The sequence below is a fragment of the Mustelus asterias genome, chromosome 2 (assembly GCF_964213995.1).
Source record: "Mustelus asterias chromosome 2, sMusAst1.hap1.1, whole genome shotgun sequence".
In the NCBI taxonomy this organism is placed as follows: Eukaryota; Metazoa; Chordata; class Chondrichthyes; order Carcharhiniformes; family Triakidae; genus Mustelus; species Mustelus asterias.
In genome coordinates this window covers 129,042,772-129,052,548 of record NC_135802.1, presented here as the reverse complement: position 1 = coordinate 129,052,548, position 9,777 = coordinate 129,042,772, and the positions used below count along the sequence as shown (strand labels likewise).

The window sequence follows — 9,777 nt, the reverse complement described above, 5'->3', positions numbered from 1 at the left end:
GGCGACTTGATTAGGGAACTTAAGGTGAAGGAACCCTTAGGGAGCAGTAACCACAAGGCGGCACGGTAGCACAGTGGTTAGCACTGCTGCTTCACAGCTCCAGGGTCCCGGGTTCGATTCCCGGCTCGGGTCACTGTCTGTGTGGAGTTTGCACATTCTCCTCGTGTCTGCGTGGGTTTCCTCCGGGTGCTCCGGTTTCCTCCCACAGTCCAAAGATGTGCGAGTTAGGTTGATTGGCCAGGTTAAAAAAATTGCCCCTTAGAGTCCTGGGATGTGTAGGTTAGTGGGATTACCGGATAAAATATGTGGGGGTAGGGCCTGGGTGGGATTGTGGTCGGTGCGGACTCGATGGGCCGAATGGCCTCCTTCTGCACTGTAGGGTTTCTATGATTCTATGATAGAATTTACCCTGCAGTTTGAGAGGGAGAAGCTGGAATCAGATGTAACGGTATTACAATTAAATAAAGACATGAGAGAGGAGCTGGCCAGGGTTGATTGGAAAGGGAGCCTAGCAGGGAAGACAGTGGAACAACAATGGCTGGAGTTTGTGAGAGTTATTCAGGAGGCACAACAGAAATTCATCCCAAGGAGAAGGAAACATGCTAAGGGGAGGACGAGGCATCAATGACTGACGAGGGAAGTCAAGGACAGCATAAAAGCAAAAGAGAAAGCATGTAAAGTGGCGAGGATTAGTTGGAAGCCAAACGATTGGGAAGCCTTTAAAAGCAAGCACAGGACAACTAAAAAGCAATAAGGGGGGAGAAGATGAAATATGAGTGTAAGCTAGCTAGTAATATAAAAGAAGATAGGAAGAGTTTTTTTCAATAGACACCAGTGGGATGCCAGAGCTCCAGGAGAGTCAGGGGACACAGGTGCATGTAGTGGCCATCACTAAGGAGAAGGTTCTGGGGAAACTGAAAGGTCTGAAGGTGGATAATCACCTGGACCGGATGGACTACACCCCAGGATTCTAAAAGAGATAGCTGAGGAAATTGTGGAGGCATTGGTGGTGATTTTTCAGGAATCACTGGAGGTAGGGAGGGTCCAGAGGATTGGAAAGTAGCTAATGTAAGAAGGGAGGGAGGCAGCAGACGGGAAATTATAGGCTGGTTAGCCTGACTTCGGTCATTGGCAAGGTTTTAGAGTCCATTATTAAAGATGAGATCGCAGGGTACTTGGAAGTGCATGATAAAGTAGAACTGAGTCAGCACGGCTTTGTCAAAGGGAGGTCATGTCTGACAAATCTGTTAGAGTTCTTTGAGGAGGTAACAAGGAAGTTAGATAAAGGAGAGGCGGAAACACGGTAGCACAGTGGTTAGCACTGTTGCTTCACAGCTCCAGGGACCTGTGTTCGATTCCCGGCTTGGGTCACTGTCTGTGTGGAGTTTGCACATTCTCCTCGGGTCTGCGTGGGTTTCCTCCTACAGTCCAAAGATGTGTGGGTTAGGTTGATTGGTCAGGTTAAAAATTGCCCCTTAGAGTCCTGAGATGCGTAGGTTAGAGGGATTAGCGGGTAAATATGTGGGGGTAGGGCCTGGGTGGGATTGTGGTCGATGCAGACTCGATGGGCCTAATGGCCTCCTTCTGCACTGTAGGGTTTCTATGATTTCTATGAGAACTAGTGGACGTGATTTATTTAAATTTCCAGAAGGCCTTTGATAAGGTGCCGCATAGGAGACTGTTAAATAAGTTAAGTGCCCATGGTGTTAAGGGTAAGATCCTGGCATGGATAGAGGATTGGCTGGCTGGCAGAAGACAGAGAGTGGGGATAAAGGGGTCTTTTTCAGGATGGCAGCTGGCTACTAGTGGTGTGCCTCAGGGGTCAGTGCTGGGATGACAACTTCTCACAATATACATTAACGATTTGGAGGAAGCAACTGAAGGCACTGTTGCTAAGTTTGCAGATGATAAAGATATGTGGAGGGACAGGTAGTATTGAGGAAGCAGGGAGGCTACAGAAGGACTTGGACAGGTTAGGAGAGTGGGCAAAGAAGTGGCAGATGGAATACAATGTGGAAAAGTGTGAGGTTATGCACTTTGGAAGGAGGAATGGAGGCATAGACTATTTTCTAAATGGGAAAATGCTTAGGAAATCAGAAACACAAAGGGATTTGGGAGTCATTGTTCAAGATTCTCTTAAGGTTAACATGCAGGTTCAGTCGACAGTTAGGAAGGTAAATGTTAGCATTCATCTCGAGAGGGCTAGAATACAAGAGCAGGGATGCACTTCTGAGGTGTATAAGGCTCTGGTCAGACCTCATTTGGAGTACTGTGAGCAGTTTTCGGCCCCATATCTAAGGAAGGATGTGCTGGCCTTGGAAAGGGTCCAGAGGAGGTTCACAAGAATGATCCCCGGAATGAAGAGCTTCTCGTATGAGGAACGGTTGAGGACTCTGGGTCTGTACTCTTTGGAGTTTAGAAGAGTGAGGGGGGATCTTATTGAAACTTACAGGATACTGCGAGGCCTGGATAGAGTAGACGTGGAGAGGATGTTTCCACTAGTAGGAAAAACTAAAACCAGAGGGCACAATCTCAGGCTAAAGGGACGATCCTTTAAAACAGAGATGAGGAGGAATTCCTTCAGCCAGAGAGTGGTGAATCTGTGGAACTCTTTGCTGCAGAAGGCTGTGGAGGCCAGGTCATTGAGTGTCTTTAAGACAGAGATAGATAGGTTCTTGATTAATAAGGGGATCAGGGGTTATGGGAAAAAGGCAAGAGAATGGGGATGACAAAAATATCAGCCATGATTGAATGGCGGAGCAGACTCGATGGGCTGAGTGGCCTAATTCTGCTCCTATGTCTTATGGTCTTATGCCATCAGTATTTGCTGTGTCAGCACACTGCACTTTTTTTTTGATTAATGTACCACAGCATACAGATTTCTTCACACAGGAGAGTTCGTACAACATGTTCCAACGGTGGTATTGTGGGTTTCTACCTAGTGAAAAGGATGGGACTTGCTGTGAGTATATTGATAGGTTCCCCAATTCAGTTAATGATGAGCAGTTTAGGAGTCAGAGTTTAATTCAGAGAGAACTGTCCCAGGAGGAACAAGGGAACAGCTAAAGATGGCCCCAAAAGGATGTCTCAGGTAAGGGACAAAGACAGGGAACAGAAACAGATCCCAGTTAATTTAAGAAAAAAGGAGTCAGCGAAAAGATTCCAAGTAGCAAGGGTGCTGTGGTCTGGCTGTGCCACCAGGATAAAAGAGAAAACCCAAGAGCTGTTTGTTGACTCCATGTTGTGAAAAATATTAGGAATAGAAGAAACCCTGGGATCCATTAACATTTGATGTGTGTATACCAGAAAGTGGAGGTAGAAGGTCTGATCTCTCCAATAAAAAATAATGCAAAAATCTTCATGAAAAACTGAGTTTAAGGAACTCATATATTTGCTCTGAAGTTAAAGTAGTAGCGAGCTTCGATTTCAGTTTGCCGTGTCTCAGAGAGATCCCAACTGAAGACAACACTTAGTGAATGCTTAGACGTCTGCCAGAAAAAAACTGTAACTGGAGCACCCGGAGGACACCCACGCAGACACAGGGAGAACATGCAAACTCCACACAGACAGCCACCCGAGGCTGGAATTGAACCCGGGTCCCTGGCACTGTGAGGCAGCGGTGCTAATTATTGTGCCACCATGCTGCCCTTTTATGGTATCTGGATTGAAATATTTCCAATCTCTTTGTTTAGTGTAAGATAGTTCCTTTTTCTTGTTTAATAAATGTTTTACCCTTTTGTTAAAAGTTCATCAACAGACACGTGTTTAATCTGTGCAGGAACTGACCTCCGCAGTGAAAAGAAGTTATGATCTATCAAGCCAGGGTCCACTCTAGAATCTGACTTGTCAAGTACTAACATCAGCTGGGGTAAGAACATTTACAATTTAATAATATACTGCTTTTCTATTCTTCCTGCCAAAGTGGACAAGGTCACATTTTTCCACGTTTTCCTCCATCAGCTATTTTTTGCCCACTCACTCAACTTATCTATAACCCTTTGCAGATTCCTTTTGTCCTCTTCACAACTTATTCTCCTGCCTTTCATTGTGATATCAGCAGATTTAGCAACTATATCTGAAGAGTAAAAGGTTAACAATGGAAGCATATATGATGCTGATGTAATAGTGTTGTCAGATCACATGACTGTGAAGTAAGGTGTGGAAAGGGAAGCTTCAATCTCACATAGAGGTCAAAGTATCTAAATAATTGCTTTAAATAAAGACTAATAGTTTTAACAAACCACAGACTCAATCACTATACTTTTAGGAGAGTAGACAATCCCCAAAATCCTGTCTAGGCCCTAACCTCACACAACAAAACACAGTGGCAGTGAGTGAGAGTCCCAACAGACAAGAGAACACCAGTAATACAATGCAAGTGCGTGGCAAACAGAAAGGAGGAAACAGAATGGGGCATTTTTTTCCACAGGAAGAAGCGGTCCCATGGAAAAGAAGATCAAGTGAGACCATTCAATATGTATTATTTTCTTGGGATAGTTGCACACTGGCTGATTATGAAGTCCGTTCGCAACATGGTGGGATCAATTGAATCAAATGAGGAAGTTGACCTGTCTTAAGTTTATTAAGTCATATTGTACTTAATTTGAGCATAAGTGGGGATGTTCATAGATGATTGCACAATGTTCACCATCATTCATGACCCCTCTGGTATTGAATCAGTCCTTGTCCATAAGCATCAAGATCTGGTCAACATTCAGGCTTGGGCTGATATATGACAAGTAACATCTGAGTCACACAAGTGCCAGATAATGACCATCTCCAACAAGACAGAATCTAGCCATCGCCCTGTGACATTCAATGGCATTACCATATCTGAATGCCCCACTCCTGGAGGTTGCCATTGACCAGAAACTGAAATGGACTAGCCATATAAATACTATAGCTAGAAGAGCAGGCCAGAAGCTTTTTAAAAAATTATTCATTTGTGGGACATGGGTGTCGCTGGCTGGCCAGCATTATTGCCCATCCCTAGTTGCCCGAGAGCAGTTCAGAGTCAACCACATTACTGTGGCTCTGGAGTCACATATAGGTCAGACCAGGTAAGGAAGGCAGATTTACCTCCCTAAAGGACATTAGTGAACTAGATGGGTTTTTCTGACAATCGCCAGTGGTTTCATGGTCATCAGTAGATTCTTAATTCCAGATATTTTTTATTGAATTCAATTTCACCATCTGCCGTGAACATTAGCTGAGTTTCTGGATTAATAGTCTAGCGATAATTCCACTAAATTCTTGGAATTCTGTGAAGAGTAACTCACCTCTAATTTCCCCAAAACCTGTCTACCATCGACAAGGCATAAGTTAGGAGTGTGATGGAATACTTTCTATTTCCACTTGCCAGTTTCAACAATACTCAGAAGCTCGACAGCATCCAAGACAAAGAAGACAAGACGACAACGGGCCCGATTTTACCATTGCGTCGCGTCCGTTTTCGGGGGCAACAATGTGGTAAAGTCAGACTTGAGGCAATTAACGTGATCCACGCCCGTGTCCGTGCAGATGTCCACTTTACCAAGGCCCGAAAATGGCTGCAATCCGAATCGCACCCGAAATGGGCGTAAAGGCAATTTAAATGCATTTCATAGAATCATAGAAACCCTACAGTGCAAAAAGAGGCCGTTCGGCCCATCGAGTCTGCACCGACCACAATCCCACCCAGGCCCTACCCCATATGCCAACATATTTACCCGCTAATCCCTCTAACCTATGCATCTCAGGACACTAAGGGGCAATTTTTAGCATGGCCAATCAACCTAACCCGCACATCTTTGGACTGTGGGAGGAACCCAGAGCACCCGGAGGAAACCCACGCAGACACGAGGAGAATGTGCAAACTCCACACAGACAGTGACCCAAGCCAGGAATCGAACCCAGGTTCCTGGAGTGCTAACCACTGTGCTACCTTGCCGCCCTGCATTTGCATGCATTTAAATTGAATTAATGGGCTGCCCACCCAACTTTACCAGCATTTCCATCTTTACCATTGCGTTCGCGCGTCCAGATTCGGCACAAAACAGACATGCTTGGCAAAGGTCTGTTTCGGGCGCTCCAGCTTCTGAAGAGATGAGTTCAGAGCTTCTAACGGCTCTCTGACTTAGATCGGTGGTGGGGCGGGGGCAGGCTGGCTAGATCATTCTCTGGTGAGAGGGGGGAGGGAGGAGGAAGTGGGTCAGATGTATCTCTGGTAGTGGGCGAGGGAGGAGGGAGGCCAAATCATTCTCTGGCTGGGGGTGGGGTGAGGGGGGGGGGGCGGGGGGGGGGGAATCATTCTCTGGTGGGGGCGAGGCCTGATCATTCTCTGGTGGAGGGGGGAGGGAGGTGGGTAAGATGTATCTCTGGTAGGGGGAGAGGCCCAATCGTTCACTGGTGGGGGGGGAAGGGAGGCCAGATGGATCTCTGGTGCTGGGGGCGGGGGGGGGGGGGTGGCTCTGCTGCCACTCTGCAAGCGATCGGTGGGGGGAAGAGGGGGACAGAGTGTTGCGATTGTTCTGGGTAGCGGGGATGGGTGGATAAGGAGGACAGCTATGTTGTGGGGGTGGGGCGATGTCTGTGGGGGCCATCGCTTCCGCTTTTTGCTCCCAGGCCACTTTATCTGCTTTTTGCGGCCCGGGAGCGATGTGACGGGCACGTTTTTCAATTTTTTTCTCACTGCGCATGCGCAGTTCAAAGCTCCGATTGGAGCTGCAGCATTTTGGATGCGATAAGTCCCGCCCACAGCGTGATTCAGACCCGCAATTTTTTTTCAGCCTGAGTGCGTATGGGGGCACCTGAGAACAATTTTCTAAGTTGGATCTGAATTGCACCCAGATTCAGCACTTAGAATCAAAATGGTAAAATTGGGCCCAACAACTCAACAATGCTCCTTCAACTACACCTTAAAAACCCATGGTCTCTACCACCTAGAAGCACAAGGCCAGATGATGCATGTGAACCCCACCTGCATGTTACCCTCCAAGCCACACTCCATCCTGACTTTGAACTATATTCACTGTTGCTGGGTCAGAATCTTGGAACTCTCTTCCCAATAGTTCTGTGGGTGAACCTACATCACCATGAACTACAGCAGTTCAAGAAGGCAGTTCACCACCACCCTCTCAAGGGCAATTAGGAATGGGCAATAAATGTTGGCCTAGCCAGCAACAGCCACTTCCCATAAAAAAACAGGCCATGTGTGCATTGGCTTAGGAATTAGCAGTGGATCTGATATATGTGCAGGATATCAGGGCTACAGGAAGATCCGATGAAATGTAGCTGCTTAAAAGTAAGTGGCAACATAAAGGAGCAAAGATCCTTCAGTTTTTAAATATTTGTCAGCTTTTTCAAAACCTGCATGGTGAGCAAATTAGCAGGCTAAATGAAAGGACCAAAACATGGAGGCACAAAACAAAGTCTTTGGACAAGGAACAGCGCGGTGCAAACCCCAACCACTGTGGCATAATGAACATAGTCGGTTGACAGTGCAGCATGTCTAACAGTAGGTGGCAGGCAAGGTGAATGCTGTGTTTTAAATCTGCAACGCTTGGGAACAGATGTGCAGAAAATTGCATACAATAAGGAACTAAGCGAGATTGTCCATCATTACTATATATTGGTGGCCTAAGATTGCATGCTACTAGCTAATGTGTATTTATGGCTTACCATGCACAACAACCTTACATCATTGTAAAAGTGTGATGTTTGACTCACTGTGAGATCTGCTAGTGATTCATAAAAATCAGGTCTATAGCTTTTAGATGCCAGTGAGATTGTGGAACACTTGTGCTGATGAGATTTGGTAGCTCTGCTGCAAATCAAATTCATAATTTTAAGTTACACATATTGTAATAACTTACTAAACCACCTGGAAGAATGGAAAATTAATAATTTTAGTGCAGCTTTCAAAATGTAGTTTGCAAACCTGACATCTGGGGCCCAATTTTACCATGGCATTGTGCCCGTTTTCAGGGGTGAAAACTTGGTAAAGTCGGGCGTGCGGCGAGTAGCGCAATCTGCGCCGGTTCCCCCTTTACCAAAACCCGAAAATTGTTGCGATCGGGACCACGCCCGAAATGGGCATGACGGCCATTTAAATGCATTTGTATGCATCCATTCTCAAATGAGCTGGCAGGAGGGTAGTGCAAACTTTCAAAACTGTGACACGTATAGAGACCAAATTGGCATATTTCTTATTTGATTATAGAACTACCCCACAAGCGACGACAGGAATCGCTCCAGCAGAAGTACAAATGGGGCACTGAGGTCATACAAGACTAAGCCTACTATTTCCAAACCTGGCGGGGAGGGTGGAGTTTAGACAAGAGACCCAGAAAATAAGTTACAACTCTGCAAAACAGAGAGGATGTTTGAAATAAGTGATCACCTCTATGTGAGGAACTTTGGGGTTGGTCCCAGCTGGATCCCAGGGATCATAATAGAAAAAATAAAACCAGTGTCCTGCAAGGTGAAGGTCCAGGACAAGATCATGAAAATACTCCTGGACCATCTTAGGAGCAAGAAGTCCACCCAAGAGCTTACAGAATAGAGATGATCACTGCAATGTACAGGACAGCAGCTCAAGGCTAACCCGGAGCTCATTCTTCAAGACGATGAAGGAACAGACTCCGAGATGGAAGCTGAGGAGAAGCAGGTGCCCTGAGCAAAACAAATCCTGAAGAGCAACCTATGTCAGTAACACTTTGATGTTCTTAACAGAAGGATGTGATATTTTCCATGAGCCCATACCACGTATGTTTAAACTTATTTATTTATTTGATTAGTTAATTAGTTACTAATTTAGTAAAATAAGGCACTAACATAGAAACAAAAGAAACATACTCACCAGCTACTGGAGCTAATCAGCACCTCCTTTTCCCTCTACACTGAAGTCCCACTTGCGATAGATTCCTGACTTTAGCACTCTGTTGACGAAGCATTTTTTCACAATCCCATGAAGAGATGGGACGTCATTAATAGATCTCCCATGGGCTTCATGGAATATGAGTTTCCCTATTGAGCAGGAGTTTGTCCAATGAGAGCGGCACGGTGGCACAGGGAGCAGCATGGTGGCACAGTGGTTAGCACTGCTGCCTCAGGGACCCGGTATCAATTCCGGCCTTGGGTCACTGTCTGTGTGGAGTTTGCACATTCTCCCAGTGTCTGCATGGGTTTCCTCCGGGTGCTCTGGTTTCTTCCCACAGTCCAAAGATGTGCAGGTTAGGATGATTGGTCATGCTAAATTGATCCTAGTTACGGGGGATTAGCAGGATAAATATGTGGCGTTAAGGGGATAGGGCTTGGGTGGGATTGTGGTTGGTGCAGACTCGATGGGCTGAATGGCCTCCTTTTGCACTGTAGGGATTCTATGATTCTATGAGAGACGAGCGGCGGGAATTTGAAACCCCCACTCACATCCTGGACCAGGGTTATGTAGACCCAGAGCACAGGCCTTGATTTGTGTAAATTGTAGACGCGACCTTTCCTTTGTTTTAATAAAGCAGTGTGTACCGGAGAACAGGCCTTAGCGAGGTTATTACGGACAGCAACCTCCAACATGCAGTTAAACATGGAAATCCATACGTTACTGTTAGTGATACTCCACTCCTCCACAGGATGTACTGCAACAGTCTAAACTAATGATGCTATGGTCAGTTTGCCCATTTACCTTGCAGTCTCTGTTCCCATCCTTTATTCCCATCCACATAGGTAGCAAGCTCTTCATACCATCGGTCAAAGTCAGGGACCGAGACTCCTTAATGACTGCATCTTCAATCCCCTGTC

At 46.0% G+C, this 9,777-nt stretch overlaps 1 long non-coding RNA gene across 1 annotated transcript in view; it reads left to right on the top strand.

Annotated features, from left to right (window-relative positions):
• The first annotated feature begins 3,767 nt into the window (after positions 1-3,767).
• LOC144503800 (uncharacterized) overlaps positions 3,768-9,777 on the top strand; it is a 39,998-nt gene continuing 33,988 nt past the window's right edge. The window contains exon 1 of the long non-coding RNA XR_013499560.1: positions 3,768-3,868. This is a non-coding gene — a long non-coding RNA (uncharacterized LOC144503800). The remainder of the gene's footprint in view (positions 3,869-9,777) is intronic.